Genomic DNA, 17,408 nt, shown 5'->3' on the forward strand with positions numbered 1-17,408 from the left:
GTGTGATCCCTTTGACTCTTAGCCCTATCAGTGTGATCAATTGTGAACTGAAGTTGATCACTTGGACTAGTGAGATGGCATTGGTAGATGCCACCTTGATGGGATTGTATTGGAATCCCCTGGCACGTTTCTTTCTTTCTTTCTTTCTTTTTTTTTTTTTTTTTGGACAGGCAGAGTGGACAGTGAGAGAGAGACAGAGAGAAAGGTCTTCCTTTTGCCGTTGGTTCACCCTCCAATGGCCACCGCGGTAGCGCGCTGCGGCCGGCGCACCGCGCTGTTCCGATGGCAGGAGCCAGGTGCTTATCCTGGTCTCCCATGGGGTGCAGAGCCCAAACACTTGGGCCATCCTCCACTGCACTCCCTGGCCACAGCAGAGAGCTGGCCTGGAAGAGGGGCAACTGGGACAGGATCGGTGCCCTGACCAGGACTAGAACCCGGTGTGCCGGCGCCGCAAGGCGGAGGATTAGCCTGTTGAGCCACGGCGCCGGCCCCCTGGCACGTTTCTAACTCCACCATTTGCAAACTACGCAACAGATAAAGAGTTGATAACCAGAATCTACAAAGAAATCAACAAACTCCACAACATCAAAACAAACAACCAACTTAAGAGATGGGCCAAAGACCTCAATAGACATTTTTCAAAAAAGGAAATCCAAAGGGCCAACAGACACATGAAAAAATGTTCAAGATAACTAGCAATCAGGGAAATGCAAATCAAAACCACAATGAGGTTTCACTTCACCCTGGTTAGAATGGCTCACATTCAGAAATCTACCAACAATAGATGCTGGAGAGGATGTGGGGGAAAAGGGACAGTAACCCACTGTTAGTGGGAATGCAAACTGGTAAAGCCACTATGGAAGTCAGTCTGGAGATTCCTCAGAAACCTGAATATAACCCTACCATACAACCCAGCCATCCCACTCCTTGGAATTTACCCAAAGGAAATTAAATTGGCAAACAAAAAAGCTGTCTGCACATTAATGTTTATTGCAGCTCAATTCACAATCGCTAAGACCTAGAACCAACCCAAATGCCCAACAACAGTAGACTGGATAAAGAAATTATGGGATATGTACTCTATAGAATACTATACAGCAGTCAAAAACAATGAAACACGGTCGTTTGCAACAAGATGGAGGAATCTGGAAAACATTATGCTGAGTGAAATAAGCCAGTCCCAAAGGGATAAATATCATATGTTCTCCCTGATCGGCAACAACTAATTGAGCACCAAAGGGGAAACCTGTTGAAGTGAAATGGACACTATGAGAAACAGTGACTTGATCAGCTCTTGTCCTGACTGTTGATGTACAATGTAATACTTTATCCATTTTAGTATTTTTTGTTGTTGTTGTTGTTGTTATAGTACTAGTGTTTGAACTCTGTAATTAACACACAATTATTCTTAGGTGTTTAGATTTTAACCAAAAAGTGATCCCTGTTAAATATAAGAGTGGGAAAAAGAGAGGGAGGAGATGTACAATTTGGGGCATACTCAATCGGACTTGCCCCAAATGGTGGAGTTAGAAACGTGCCAGGGGATTCCAATGTGGTTTTATCTTTGAATGTCTAGCCCAGTGTGCTTACTAGAGCTCCAGACATACACCTAAAAAAGATGAACATAGTTAGTCTGTGTAATTGCTGCACTGGAGAATGCTTGACCTATGTACCTTGGTTACATTTAGTATACAAAATTCCCTGATTAAAACAGCAAAGCTGAAAGTATAATTAAGTATGATGGGACACTGTTAGCCCTTGACAGCAGTGCCCACGTGAGCAGTGAGAGTTCATTTCCCAGGTTTCCTTATCCCGGAAATCCTGATTTGTAAATCAGAACATACTGGTTAGTCTCTTTTATATTGATGGAATGCAATGATACTTGCACTCATAGTTTGTCAATTCAACGTCTAATAATAAATTTATACCAAATGATTGTTTCAATTTTTTAAAATGATTTATTTATTTATTTGAAAGTCGGAGTTACAAAGAGAAGGAGAGGCAGAGAGTGAGAGAGAGGTCTTCCATCTACTGGTTCATTCCCCAATTGGCCTCAACAACTGGAGCTGTGCTGATTCAAAATCAGGAGCCGGGAGCTTCTTCCGGGTCTCCCATGGGTGCAGGGGCCCAAGGACTTGGGTCATCCTCCACTACTTTCCCAGGCCATAGCAGAGAGCTGGATTGGAGGTGGAGCAGCCGGGTCTCGAACCGGCGCCCATATAGGATGCCGGCACTGTAGGCAGAGGCCATACCCACTACACCACAGCACCGGCCCCATGATTGTTTCAATTTTAAGAAAAGAGGTAAGTCATCTGTCCAGTAATTAAACTCCATATTTGTAAAATTCATCATGTGGACCTGTTGTATAAAGTACTTAGGATACTAGATGTGCTTAGTTCTACTATATAACAAATATACCCAGGTATACATTGGAAGATGTGTACTTCAAGGCATCAGAATATTTAATGATGGAAAACTTAACGTATGACTGTAATTATTAAGGTTTAATCAACTGATTTGCCTCTGAGACCTGAAACTGAAGCTTTTTTATATTCTAGTCAAATTTATGCTCAGGTTTCACATACTTGCTGAATGTTATAAAAATTTATTATAACCTATGAATATGAAAAACACCCTGTTTTTTATTTTTTAATATGTCTTTCATAAAGTTCCCATATTATACTGTTGAAAACAAAATTCTATATTTTAGCATTATGTTATCATAATTCTTTCAAGTGTGAAATCACACTGGGTTGCTTTATCATTTTAATTGTTAATCAATAGGCTTAATCTATTTGAAGTGTTAGAAATAGAATAGACTTATTCTATTTGAAGTTTCTCTGAAGATACTGGCACAAATGCCTTCCCCAGAAATACTCATTTTTAATGGTCAAGAGTGGCCATGTTTTACTGAACCATGGATTTGTGCTAATGTGAGCAACTTGATATATTTTATTAGGACATTCATTTCTAAAGGAAGTGGTGATTCAATCTCTTGAAAATTAAAAAAGTTCTCTCTTCATAATACCAAGCAAACACAATAATATTTTTCCTCTGAGAGCAGATTTCAGATTTTTTTTTTTCACTGAGAGTGTTAAATTCATGTTTATCTTCTAGAATTTGGATGCAACCTTGTGCTTTTTAAAAACGAGATTGCTGATGTAAGAATATATTTTTGGGTTCTGATTTAGCAACTGCCATGCCAGAAAGTAAGATATGTGTATGATGCCTGAGTTCTCAGCCCTGATGTTTAGTTTTCCCAATGCTCTTATTTCAGGAACAACTATCTGGTGGGAATAATAGAAACTTCTAGATAACTTATTCTATAATTCAGATAAAATTATCTTGTCTTTATCCTATCTGTCTTCTCTAATATTGCTTTGTGACCTTTTCCTGGGGGCAGTTTTAATACCTACAAAGATTCCTGGCCCTCTTGTTTTTGATACATCATATCAGACATGTTAAAATGTTCTTTTCTCCCAGATTGTGTGTGTGTGTGTGTGTGTGATTTTTTTTTCCTCAGGCAGATATATTATCAGTAAGTAACTTTTTTTTTAAACTTTTATTTAATGAATATAAATTTCCAGTGTACAGCTTATGGATTACAATGGCTTTCCCCTCCTATAACTTCCCTCCCACCCGCAACCCTCCCCTCTCCCGCTCCCTCTCCCCTTCCATTCACATCAAGATTCATTTTCAATTCTCTTTATATACAGAAGATCAATTTAGTATATATTAAGTAAAGATTTCAACAGTTTGCACCCACATAGAAACACAAAGTGAAACATACTGTTGGAGTACTAGTTATAGCATTAAATCACAATGTACAGCACATTAAGGACAGAGATCCCACATGAGGAGCAAGTGCACAGTGACTCCTGTTGTTGACCCAACAAATTGATGCCTTGGCAACTCACGACGAGAGCCTAGGGTGGTTACTGGCACCATAAACTAGAGTGTCAATTTGTTGGGTCAACAACAGGAGTCACTGTGCACTTGCTCATCAGTAAGTAACTTTTAAGCATTATTTTCACATTACTTTGTTGTTAGCATTTGTTGATGTTTATTCTAACTTTGTTTCTTTCTCATTCAGTAAGTCAACAAATAGGTTTTGTGATATTATGTACTTTACTAAGTTTGTAAGTTTAACGTAACACATTTTGAAGTTGAGAATAAGTTAGTTTGCCAGGGTTGTCATAAAAAATATCACTGACGAGGTTTCTTTTCTCATAGTTTTGGAGATTGGTGGTCTGAGATCAAGGCCTCAGCAGGGTTAACTTCTGAGTTCTCTCCCTTTGGCTCATAGATAACTATCTTCTCTGTTGTTCACACGGACTTCCCTCTGGGTATATTTGATTAGGACTGATCTCTTCTTATGACACCTGTCAAATTGGATTAGGGCCCACCCTACTGACTTCACTTAACCTTAATTATACACTTTGAACTAAAATTTGTGCCCATATTAGAGGACAGTAACAAATACAACACACATCACAATGCATACAACTTCCATGACATCCATGTTGATAATAATAACAAATATGTGAGACTGTTGCTGTTTTTATGAACTCAATTCAGCAAAGGGAAATGGGACCAGGCAATGTTCTTTTTCCACCATAATCTGTGTCTGGCAAAGACTTTTAGCTCAGAGTTACATTTATATATTTTATTAATGAAAACTGACATCTATCCTCATGAACTTTGTAGTTCATGTTTGACAAAGTCTTTCCTGCCCTGCCCACTCATGGCTACGCAATTCCACTTTGGTTGCAGTGGCTACAGATGTGAGACAGCCTCATGTTTGTATCACCTCCTCAGTCTGCTCTATTCTCTTTTCTCATTACTCCAACTCTGAATGGCCTAAAGGGGAGATTGTACTTTTGGCTACCCATCATCAGCTCTGTGATAGTCTCCTTCACTTACTTTAGCAGAGGAAGGATGAAAAGTTCTTTCTTTTCTTTCTTTTTTTTTGCATTAATTCTAACAGTATGGGGCTGGAACTATAGTGATGAACCAAGTATTGTTTACACTCATATAGGACCATTCTGGAGACCACACTTTGTATTGGTGAGGAACAGCAATAGGCAAGTCCCCATAGCATCAATGGGGGGAGAAGTGGCTTGTTGTATGAAAAAAGTAGAGAGGCTTCCATTGATAATTAGACAAAGTGTAATAACAAGACATGAATTTAAAGAAGAGAGCTTTGTAATCATAGAAAACAGAAGTAAAAAGACCTTAAAGGAAGAGGGAAGGAAATTGCTCTGCTTGTTCAAGTCATTGCTCCCCCCCCCCCCAATTTTATGTATTTTGTAAGCACCTACCCTATGCTAGACAGGGCCTAGTCTCGATGACTTAAAATTTAATGCAAGTAGACACAAAGAGGGGGATCATACTATAGGCTGCAGAAGGGGAAGCACTTAGGATCAGTCTGGGCGAGGCATTAAGTAACGATTTTGATTGGTTAGCTAATTTGAAAGTTATGTCTCCTATCACAGAAGTCCTTCATAGAAGCCAGTTGTTTGACTTCTCTTAGGTCCTCTGAGACTCGTCTGCGGATGATGGGAGGGGTACCCTGCTCCCTGTCTGCCCCCTGGGAATCTGTCCCCATCAGTGTGGAGTAAATGGACTTTAACAGGGGGGTGGTGAATACTGTGACCAGGGCAACAGGGACAATGAGAAGCTCTCTAAGGAGAGTGCAGACTGTCCCAGCAAATGAATTTCTAGGAAATATGAGTAGGAATTGTCTAGGTGAAGAGGGGAAAGAATATTGACTGATAGGGAATGGTATCAGATTTGAGCTGTGAAGAACTTTAATTTCTTCTGGGAGTGGAAAACATGTACTAGGAGTCCACCCTGATCATCTTGAAGGCTGTCTCCCGGCACCCCTCTGTACCATCACCCTTAGGGACAAGCTGTGTTGATTTCTTTCGCTCAGTCATTCGTGGCAGCACGGAGTCTGGGTGAGAGGCCAGGTGAAGCACTGGGGAGTGGGGCTGGGGAGGCCTTGGCAGGGAAACTTGAGCCCAGACTTCACAGCAGAGAAAGGTAAGCGTTTCACTCACTATGAGAGCCATAGGCTTAGACGAGAAAATTCATAGTTTAACACAATGAATATAGACCCAACTTATCATTTAGTTATGCCCTCTTTCTCTTGTGGTCATCCATTTATTTTTCTTGAGTTTCAAATATTCAAGATCTTCCTGCCCTCTGCTTGTATTGCTTCCATCCAGCCCCCAGATATGCTAAATAGTTGCTGTTTTTCTAGGGCTTTTCCTCTGGTCCTTCTCCCTCCTCAAAGGAAACTTCTATTGCATCCCCGTTATCTATTCTTGAATCACCATCGTTTTCAACTAATCTGTTAGCCTGTGCTTTTTCAGTGGTGCATCTGTTCCAGCTGCCAGCTTTGCTAAGGTTTCTTCCTGATTGTTTCCGAGTGACTCCATGTCTGATTCTCAATAATTTCCGAATCAATTAAAAGATAATTTTATATTTTTTGGTAGGACTTTTATCATTCAAGTTTTCACAGGACTTATTTTTTTCAACCAAAAGAACTTACCTTCTAATAAGTATAATACTTGGTTTTCAGATGAGAAATGAATAGGCTAGTTTTCTTACCTTTTATAGGTTTATGGGTTTTATTTTTAAGATATTAAAAAGAGTACATATAAATTGTAAACTTTTGAAGACAAGGTATTGGATTGTTTCAGTGTCAGCAACCATCGCTGATTCCAGGAAAGTGAAAAATATTTAATAAAGTAATGAATCCATAGTAAATGGAGAAAGACTTATTTTAAAAATCCCAGAACAGGGTTGTGATAGAATGATGTCACAAAGACCTGATTTTTTCATGAAATACTTGCAAATCCATGGCGCTCGGGCGTTCGTGTACATCTGTCTAACTGGAAGGCTTGTGAAGCCATACGTCGTTGGCACACACCAGTGTCTGAGTCAGTAGGTTGGAGGCGATAACGCATCTCCACAAAGATCTGAAGTAATGCTATTGGCCTGGTGAGGCCACTTTGAGAACCACTTCTTTACATGAAATGTAAAAAAAGAACAGGGAGAAAGGTCTTCCAGATAAGGCCCTTTAGATAAGGGGATATTTTCCCCTTGCAATTTGGCTTTCCACTCTGCTAAGGCTGCTGCGTCATTACTTCTTGATAGGATTTACTGATTTCTGCACTCATTCCTGGATGAAGGCTTTCAGGGGAGATTAATAGTTAAGGCTTTTTTTTTTTTTTTTTTTTTTTGAGTGAAGAATACATAAATACGAGAGATGAAAGCTGCTCAACTTTTCTTCTCACGCAGGTGGAGTAATTGCCACTCCTGGGCCTTTTGCTGACACACAGGAGAAGTGGTTATAATAATTTTACAGATTTAATTAAATAAAGAATAGTGTGTATATAATAACTTTATGAGGCAGCTCATCAAATCTGTGAGGGCAAGATGACTTATTTAACAAATGTATTGAGAAAATTGGGTATCAAATTATTCTAGCTAATATATTGAAATCCATGCACAATTTATTTATAATACACATTTTCTATGAGTTTTTGGAAGTTTTTATGCAAGGATTTCAAGATGGTTTTGCAACAAAATAAGCTTACCTTTTAATTTCATTTTTCTTTTCTTTTTTTTGATAGGCAGAGTGGACAGTGAGAGAGAGAGACAGAGAGAAAGGTCTTCCTTTGCCGTTGGTTCACCCTCCAATGGCCGCCACAGCTGGTGTGCTGCGGCCAGTGCACCGCGCTGATCTGAAGGCAGGAGCCAGGTGCCTCCTCCTGGTCTCCCATGGGGTGCAGGGCCCAAGGACCTGGACCATCCTCCACTGCACTCCGGGGCCACAGCAGAGAGCTGGCCTGGAAGAGGGGCAACCGGGACAGAATCTGGCACCCCAAGCGGGACTAGAACCCGGTGTGCCCATGCCGCAGGCAGAGGATTAGCCTATAGAGCCTTTTAAAGTACCCTCATATATCAACATAAATTTTAAATATAATAATGGTGTATATATATATATATATATATATTACACATATATTCTAAAGCTATATAAAGCTACTTGAAGGAAATAAATGTCCATATTTAAAGATTTTTAAAATTTATATACTATCAATATAATCTTTGATAGGAATACTTTTCTTAACATGAACCTATGAAAGCAATCATTAATCAAAATTGATAGATTCAAGTAAGCAGCAAACCAATAGCACAAACAATTGCTCTGTCTGAAACCACAATATACATATTTGCTGATATATAAATGAAAATTATTACAAATATTCTGAAGGACATTTTGAATACTTATATCACAAGATATTGGAGATTTTTTGTCCTTTGATGTACTTCAAGGACATTGTTCTAGAGAAATAGTTATGGACATGCATAAAAGTACAAAGTAAGATACATATCATAAAACTATAAATAATTGCAGCTGTTTTATAACAACAATAGGATGCTGCATAAATAAATGGGGACAATGATGTAACAAACATCAAATAGCAACTAAAATAGAATAAAAATTGTTATGGAATTTGTGTGTACAATATAGTGTATATTGGAATTGCCACACAAAATTCACAAAATTATATGTACAAAATGACTCTACTTGTCCTTAAGATGTCTGTTTTAAGGATAGATCATATGGGAAAGACATAAACCAAAATTTTACTAGTGTTTATTTGTGTATTGTAGCCCTGTATGTGACTTTTTTCTCCTTTTAAGCTTACCTTTGTATCCTGGACATTCTACAACAAACAAACATAATTTCTGAAATTATGCTTTATGAAACAGTTTGAATGATTATGTTATTTTTCTTACAAGTAGTTACATAACGTCTCTCTTGGCTGCATCCTGATCCTTAGGTTTGAATTAAATCGTCATGCAGTGGGGAGCAGTTGAGAATTTATCTTCGGGGTCCTTGGCAATTTTTTCTATGCCATTCATGTCAGAATTGATGGGGATCCAATATAAACTCCACTCCATGGCCCTTCTTCCTCTCTGTCCTTATTCTTATGTGAGGACATAAAATGTTAACCTCCAGAATTATTTTGTATTTCAGCAGAAAGAAATGTTTTCAGTGGAAATACCTAAGCAGTGTTCTTGTATCTGTCTTCTGTAATAATCCCCTTTCCCTTAATCGAAAATGGAAAAAGAAAAAAGAACAGTACTGGTTTGGAAAATACTTTTAGAGATGGCTGTCTCCAACTGTGCTTGTTCTCGCTGTCTGTTATGGTCCATTAGATAAACATGGTGTTGAACAGTCAGGCAGTTGTTGATATATTTGGCAACACTGATAATGTGATCTATGTTTAGGAGGAAGTGGGTGCGTCATTCCATGGGGCATAGGTTTTCTGAGCGTGATTGTTCTTTTCTCAAGAAAAAGCTAGTTAGGTCATTGAACCTTAAGTTCTCACTGAGAGTTTGAGCATTTTTAATTTGTCATCTGAACTTTTTTTGTGTGGCTTTTGTTAGAACTTTAGAATAATCGTTGGGTTTATTCTCAGAGGCAACTCACACCAACTGAAAAGAAATGCAATCCTGGCTGCTTGTGATTCTTGAAGGTATAATTAGTGTAAAAGGAGAATAGAGGGGCTTGTTATTGTAGCATATTTCTTTACCATCCATCAATCACAATTTCTAGTGTTTTCATCTGTGATCTGGAAGTTTAAACATACAAAAGAACTTCAAATCTCAGATCTCTCTTTCTTTCTCATACCTATCTAATTAATTATCTATTGTATCTGTATACATAAATCCTTAAAGAAAAATCCTTAAAGAAAAATACATGTATGTGTGAGTACACATAAGTACACACATGCATATACCTATGTATATGTATTTTGTGAATACCTAGTGCCTGTAGATGGGGTTGAATGCATTTCATCACCCTAAAACACTTTGGACACGAAGCAGCATAAAGTGTGAGGCAATAGAATGCCTCATGGTGTCCAGCTGAGTTCGAAGTATTTTCAGTGATCGGATTTCTAGCATTTCTCTTGGGAAGTGATTCCATTATCTAATCATTTTTGTTGGGAGGAAATTTTTCCCAATAGGCTTCATGTTCCTCTTTTCCACTGATTCCATTAAACATAATTACCCCTCTTGAAGCTGAGCAACCCTTTCCTATTGGCATTTACACTGTTCTGACAGTGGAAGGCAGCAATCAGCTCCTCCGCTGTCACTAAGGTATTAGCTCTTAGGGTCATTTTCTTTAGATGGTGGACATACTTGTATTCATCTATATCTATATCTATATCTATATATAGTACACAGTAGCTAAGTTTGCTGTACCTAATATTTATGTTTAAATCTTATTAATATTTCATTTGTGTTGTCATCTAAATTACATGAAGAGACTTTTAATGGTATTACTTGCTTTGAAAAAGAAATTTAAAAAAATCTACTTAAGAGGCAGAGAGGGAGAGAGATAAAGAGAAACTCATCTGCTGGTTCACTCCCCAAGCCAGGAGCTGAGAACTCAACCCAGGTCTCTCACATGGGTGGCAGGGACTGACCTACCTGAGCCAAAATTGCTGCCTCCCAGGGTCTGCATTGGCAGGAAGTTGGGAATCAAGAGCGAGAGCTGGGTATTGAATCATCCAGGCCATTGGATGTTGGCTGTGGGTGTCTTAATTGCTGGCCAAACCCCCACATGATAAGATTTTCTTCTCCTCGTTGCCTTTACTTTGATGACTTCTTTATGTCCATGGATGACAACTAACAACATATTAGCTTTCACTTACATTTTGCAAAAATGGGCTATTGGTGACATGCCACAGCTTAACGACCTGTGGAAGGCTGCTGTGAAATTCTCTGTGAAAGGCTGCTCTCTAGTGTGGGGTGGTGAACATTCAGAGAAGGTGGAATCCACAATCAATGCCTCTAACCCCTGTGCGCCAACAGAAGTGAGAACTTTGTTCATGGGGAAGTTGAATCTTTTGACTTGCTTTCTAGAGAAGAGGATTTGAAATCATATTAGGAATCTATATTCTGTACAACATGATGGGAAACTCAGTGATTAACATAATTTACAAGTAAAATCCTTACCCCCTGTTGTTTTTAACGTTAAAATGTCTAAGACAGGATTTGGTGCTGTGGAACGGGAGCTGTGGTTCTGTCATCTTCCCTCTCTCATATTTGTCTTTCCCGTGTCCTCATCATCCCCTTCCCCACTGTACCCACTCTAGTTTCCTTTCCCACCTCAGCCCCCGTTCCTCCTGTCTCCCTCTCTTCCTCCTCTCCGATTTTTCCTTCAGTTCTCTCTCGTGAGATGTACTGAAGCACATGTCTGTTCAGTTCATGGGCCTCTTCCATGCTGGAGAGACTCTCCTAGGCCTGGTGGCCCTCCGATCAGTTCTGCACTGCAGCAAGGTCTGAGTTGTGGTAGACGGAACTGGACAAAACAGAGAAGCTTTCCAAAGAATATGCTATGAACTGAGTGTTGGCTTCCTCCTATGTATGCATGTTGAAGTCCTAATCCTGAACTTGATGATATTTTTAAGGCAGTAGGGTCTTTGACAGGTAATTAGGTTTAACTGAAGTCTTGAGGGTGGAGCCTACATGAAGGGGTTAGTGCCATTAGAAGAAAAGGAAGAGACACCAAGGCTTTCCCTCTCTCTGGGTTCATGCATGGAGGAAAGCCAAGGCAAGCAGTCAGCAAGAAGGCAACTGCCCATAAGCCAGGAAGCAGCCATCGTGGAGAACCAAAGCTTTCAGCTCCTTTATCTTAGACTTCTGTGCCTCCAGAATTTTGAGAAAACAAATGTATTTGTACAAGCCACCAATCTATGATATTTTATGATGGCAGCCCAAATTAACAAGAAGTATTTTCTTACGTATCAAAGACCATGCTTTATATTTTAATTTATGTTAGTATTTACAATCCCAATAAAGTTCTACTTCTGTATGAAAAAAATGGAATATAATGACCTTAGAAGTATTTTGTGTTAAGCATTTTAAAAATACGTTTAGTAGCATCTCTGGTAAGAAATATGTATCCTAGTTAAGTGTATTTATTTTGAGTGAGAATTTATTTGTTTTGTTGCCTTTTTTAAAAATCATGGTATATTCAACCTTTGTCCAGCAATTTGGGATGCTCTAACAACTGGATTATTTCATAACTTTTTAGATATAGATTTCTAGAATCTGAAATTGAGGCAATAAGCAGAAATGACTAAAATATCTACTTTACCCCTCTCCTATCTTTATTTTCTCATGCAAGTGTTAGGAATATATTATTACATTAAGGTAGGAGGGCCTATGAAGAAATAATTAAATTAAATTGTATTATTTCAACTAGAACCGATTCATAATTATTTTGGCTATTAGTCATTATCAAGTAGCTAAACATAGTTTCATTTCCACCTTTTGATTCAACAAATAGTTTTCATGTTAGCAATTCATAGTGAGGGGCAGCATACAACATGGTTAAGAGCAAGATCTCTATTGTCAGATACCTTTTTGGTGTCTGTGATTTTGTCTACCTATGCCTATCTGTGTCCCTTTCCAGCTGAATGTCTCTGGGAGAGTCATTTTGCTTTTTCGTCTCTGTTTCTTCATGATGAGATGGAGAAAAGTATTTGTAGCATTGTTTTCATAAGTTAATATAAGTAAAAACTTTGAATATGACCGAGCATGTGGCAAGTGTAGGGATGATGATGGTGACAGAACTGGAAGCTCATACATGGGCTAAACCCTCAATAAGTCAGTTTTTCACAGAAGAAAGGCTCTGAAAATGCCAAAGAGCAAGCTGTTGCTGAACATCCAATGAATCTGTTTACAAGGAAAGTAGGGAAGAGAACAAAAACAGAGTTCATACAAGACCATTAAATCCCAATCTTATCTTTTACATTTGAAGTCCAACCCCTTTAAGTTTCCTTCACACAAATGTCAGCTGACATACACACAAGGTGATTCATCTTGTTCTCATTACATGACACCAAGATTATTCAAAACAAACAAATAACTGGAATGTGAAATGTGGCCCAGGAGCTCCCCAAGTCCAGTGGGGTAGCTCAGCAAAGACCACAACGCTCTTCAGAAACAAACATGGATTGGCACATGTTGCCAGGCATACTTAAATCTGCAGGGCCAATGGGGAATATCCCTGCAGTGCCAGAAATTCTTCTTTGATGACATAGAAAAGAAAACTTCTTTCTCAAAATAGTTATGCAATCCAAGAGAACACAATGCATCCACTGTGTGCATCCTCAGGCTGTCCATGAACACATTACTTCTATATTTTCCATTCTGTAAACTTCAACATTAAAGACCACCATTATGTCTTATAAATATTGTACTACTTTTTCTTTGTCAAGTCAAGTAAGTTATTATTTCCCTATGCATCTTTCAGATTAGAGAAGACATTTCTATTTTAATGGTCAATGACAGCATATTCTGAATTTGTCACAAGTCTCTTTTTTACATTTAATCACACTGTACTTTTTTAATGCTTAAGATAAATAAAAAAGAAAGATTAAGAAATATGGAAAACAATTGCTCACCTCATGAAATCCCATTAGGAAGTAGTTTTTGTTCATTCCAAGCTGTGGACATTTACCCATTTCAGTAGTCATTAGTATTTCTAAAAGCTGCCAGCAGATATGTACAATATTCCTTTCAGATACTACTCCCATCAAACACAGATCTCAGTTACCTCTTTCACTTAGCGTCATTCACAGTTGTTTTGAAAAGTATTACTAATATCTGTGTTTGAATTCTGTGAGATTCCTCTTGTATCCCAGCAACTCCATCTGAAAACTAGTCTTCTTTGCTGATGGGAAAAATATTGAGAACATACATATATTTACATATGTATCTGGTAATAACTTTTATGAAACCAGTTCCCCAGAAAAAGATTTGGACTTCAGGGAAAAACAGCCAAGTCCTTTGAAAGCTTCTCTGGTCTGTGTCTCTACAGTTCTCTAAACAATTTAGATGTTCTTTTCTTGACTAAACTTCTAAAAAAAGTTCATTCTTTTCTGTTTTTAGAAATGACAGATTCCATCAGATAATCTTAAAAATAGAAAATATAAAAGAAGATAAAAAACTTCCCCCCAAAACCATGGGACAACCAAGGTAATACCCTGTCAGATCAAGAGAATCACTGGGGGTAGTTTGATGCTCTGGATGCAGAGGAAATAACTCACAAAACTTCTTGTATTCATCTTTCCTGAGAAAATCCTCAGGACCTGTTTCACTTCCACTTTTACTTACGAACCATATACTGCAAAGTGACATATGCAGAGATTTTTAAAAATGTGTTATGCTCTGTGCAAGTATTTTACTTTACCTTTTCTTAAAGCAGTTTTAGATTCACAGGAAAACTGAAAGGAAATACAGATTTTCCATGTACCTCTGCCCTCACATACATGCAACCTCCCCTACTATCAACATCTCCCACAGAAGCAGAATATTTTTACCAACCTACAAACCTACATCACTCTAAGTTCATAGTTTGCATTAGGGTCCCCTCTCGGTATTGTCCATAATCTAGGTTTGGACAAATGGATGGCATGCATTTTAATGGCAAAGGTAGTTTGGGTGTTAGGAACTAGTTATTGGATCCCCATGCAGTCCCTGCACATAATGTAGAAGCTATGATGAAGAGAGACACTTAGTGGTTACAAATACATGAACTTATGGGGGAAAGAAAATGAGGTTCGTGTAGGAGGAAATCATTTGATGAGATCATCATGGTCCTTTAAGGTCATGATAAAAGGGAAAGAAGTTGAAAAATTTGAACTTAAAAGAAGTATGATAGTGAAGGTAAAGGTTTTTATAAGGGTATTTTGTAGGAGGAGCCTAATGGCATTTTGCTCATTCGCTTGTGGTGAATTCTAAGAACAAAAGATATTATTTGGAAGAAAAGGGGAATTATGGCAAGGAAATCATTGCCTAGAAGGAGAATAGGTTGAGAATATAAATTATTATAAGATCAATTTAGGTGAATTTGTAAGCCATTGGTCAATTTTAATGTATAGAGAATAAGAATTTGTAACATTTACCCTAGTGTAGATAACCCATACAAATATAGCCATTGTCTTTGTGTAGATAACCCATACAAATACAGCCATGTGTTTCATGTAGACAGCTCTCACCAATCTGCACACTAACTTAAATATGAGTCTTATTTTGGTCAACTGGGGCAAACCATGTGGAAACAGGATTGGCTGGGACAGGACTCTGAAAAGAACACTGCTAACAAATGGGCCTTGGATTCTTCTGGATAGCAATATCTTCAGTGTGGTGGGTAAATAAAACTGGTTTTACATACACATAAAAATCTGAAGGAGATTTTAAATTTCTTAGTATGGACAAATAGGAAAGCCTTGAATGGAAATAACTGAACCCATAATATGGAATAACAGCATCTACTGGGTTTAGGTTGCTCTGTCCTCTGTGAGTTCATTCTCACATCAATTCACATTGCCTATTTGGATAGTCTCCTTTAGAACTGGACAATTCCATTAATTTAAAAGAAATGTTTATTTACTTGAAAGGCAGAGTGTCAGAGAGAGAAGGGGATGCACGCACACACACACACACACACGGGGGGGGGGGGGGGAAGAGAGAGAGAGAGAGAGAGAGAGAGAGAGAGAGAGAGAGAGAAGTTTTCCCTTTGTGGTTTGCTGCTTAAATGCCCACAACATCCAGCGCCAGGCCAAATTCAGGAAACAGGAACTCCGAGTCTGCCATGTAGGTGGCACGTCCCAAGTACTTGAGTCATCAACTGCTATGAGCAAGAGTGTGCATTAGCAGGAAGCAGGATTGGAAGGAGTTAGGGGTGGGTGAAGGCTGGAGCGCAGGTCTCAAACCCAGGTACTCTGAGATGGGATGTGAACATCTCAAGTGTCAGCTTAACCCACTGTGCCGCAATGCTTGCCTTGAAAATTTCATTCATTCATTCATTCACCAAATACATATTGAGTATTTACTATGTGCCTCGCAGTCACAAATCTAAAATTGAGCAATATGGACAAAGTCTATATCTTCCTCCTGCTAAAAGGAAACAAATACTAGTTGAAAGAGTGAAAGAGAATTATGCACATGTTACAAACTTGACAAGAATAAATGTGTGTAACAGATTTGGAATTTTCTGTGATGAAAGTTCTGTTGTGCCTTATTCATTTTCTCCATTAGGCACATGATGAACACAAACCTGACTATGAGGACTGTCTGATCTGAAAAGTCTAGCTCTCTTTTCTTGAGTTGTCCAATAGATGTGAACATATGGTGTATTCAGGTGTGTGTGAGAGAGAGAGAGAGAGAGAAAGAGAGAGAAAGAAATAGACACCTCTTTTTGTATGGTTCTTAAATATTTCAGAGTATGTGAACTGAAATCAAGCTGGAAATATAACTTTTTATGAATATTTGCCTCTCTTTCCTGCTGTTTAAATATGCAAGTGTTCAAGGGGCTGGCTCCATGGCATAGTAGGTTAACCTTCTGCCTGCGGCACCGGCATTCCATATGAGCACCGGTTCTAGTCCCAGCTGCTTCTCTTCTAATCCAGCTCTCTGCTGTGGCCTGGGAAAGGAGTAGAAGATGGCCCAAGTGCTTGGGCTCCTATACCGGCTTGGGAGACCCTGAGGAAGCTCCCGGCTCTTGGCTTCTGGCTTCTGGCTTCTGATTGGCCCAACTCTGGGCCATTTGTGACCATCTAGGGAGTGAACCTGTGGATGGAAGACCTTTCTCTCTGTCTCTCCCCCTCTTTGTCTGTAACTCTCCCTCTCAAATAAATAAATAAATAAACTCTTTAAAAATGCAAGTGTTCAAGACTTACTATACATTCTGTGCTTCCTTATAATATGGTATGTGATCGAGGTTCAGTTGCTTTCCACATTGTTCTGAGGTACTTTCTTGTGAGCATTCTATGTCCTGAATATGCAGCAGTATAAGGAGAGTAAGGCAAAGTAAACTTCTTCGGGAATCACTTCCAGGCTGATTGGAAGCTGAGAAGAAACACCATTGCGTTTTGCAGGCACTAGGATTGTGCCTGGGTAAGTCCTTTAAATCTATTATTACCCTTCCCCCTTCTCCTTAGCCCTGGGATTCCAAAGTGATGTTGCTGTTTAACTCTTTCATGTCCAGTCCTGTGTAGAATGCACTGCCCAGATCTGCAATGAAGTAACTTTCTCAATAAATATTCTGATCAATCATGTCATTTCTTACTTTAAAAAATGTATATGTAGCTTTTATGTGGGAAACAGATGAGAGAAGAACCAGTGTGTCGTTGTTTTACCTTTTTATCCTTTATTCGTCACATTTACTATTTCGGTATAGTTTATATTTTATTTTTAAACTTTTATTTACTTGAGAGGCAAAGAGATAGAGGGAAAGAGAGACAGACAGAGAGCCCATTTTCTGGTTTACTCTGTAGATCCCAAATGTACACAGTGGCTAGGCCTGT

Source organism: Lepus europaeus, chromosome 3, assembly GCF_033115175.1.
Source record: "Lepus europaeus isolate LE1 chromosome 3, mLepTim1.pri, whole genome shotgun sequence".
Taxonomy (NCBI): Eukaryota; Metazoa; Chordata; class Mammalia; order Lagomorpha; family Leporidae; genus Lepus; species Lepus europaeus.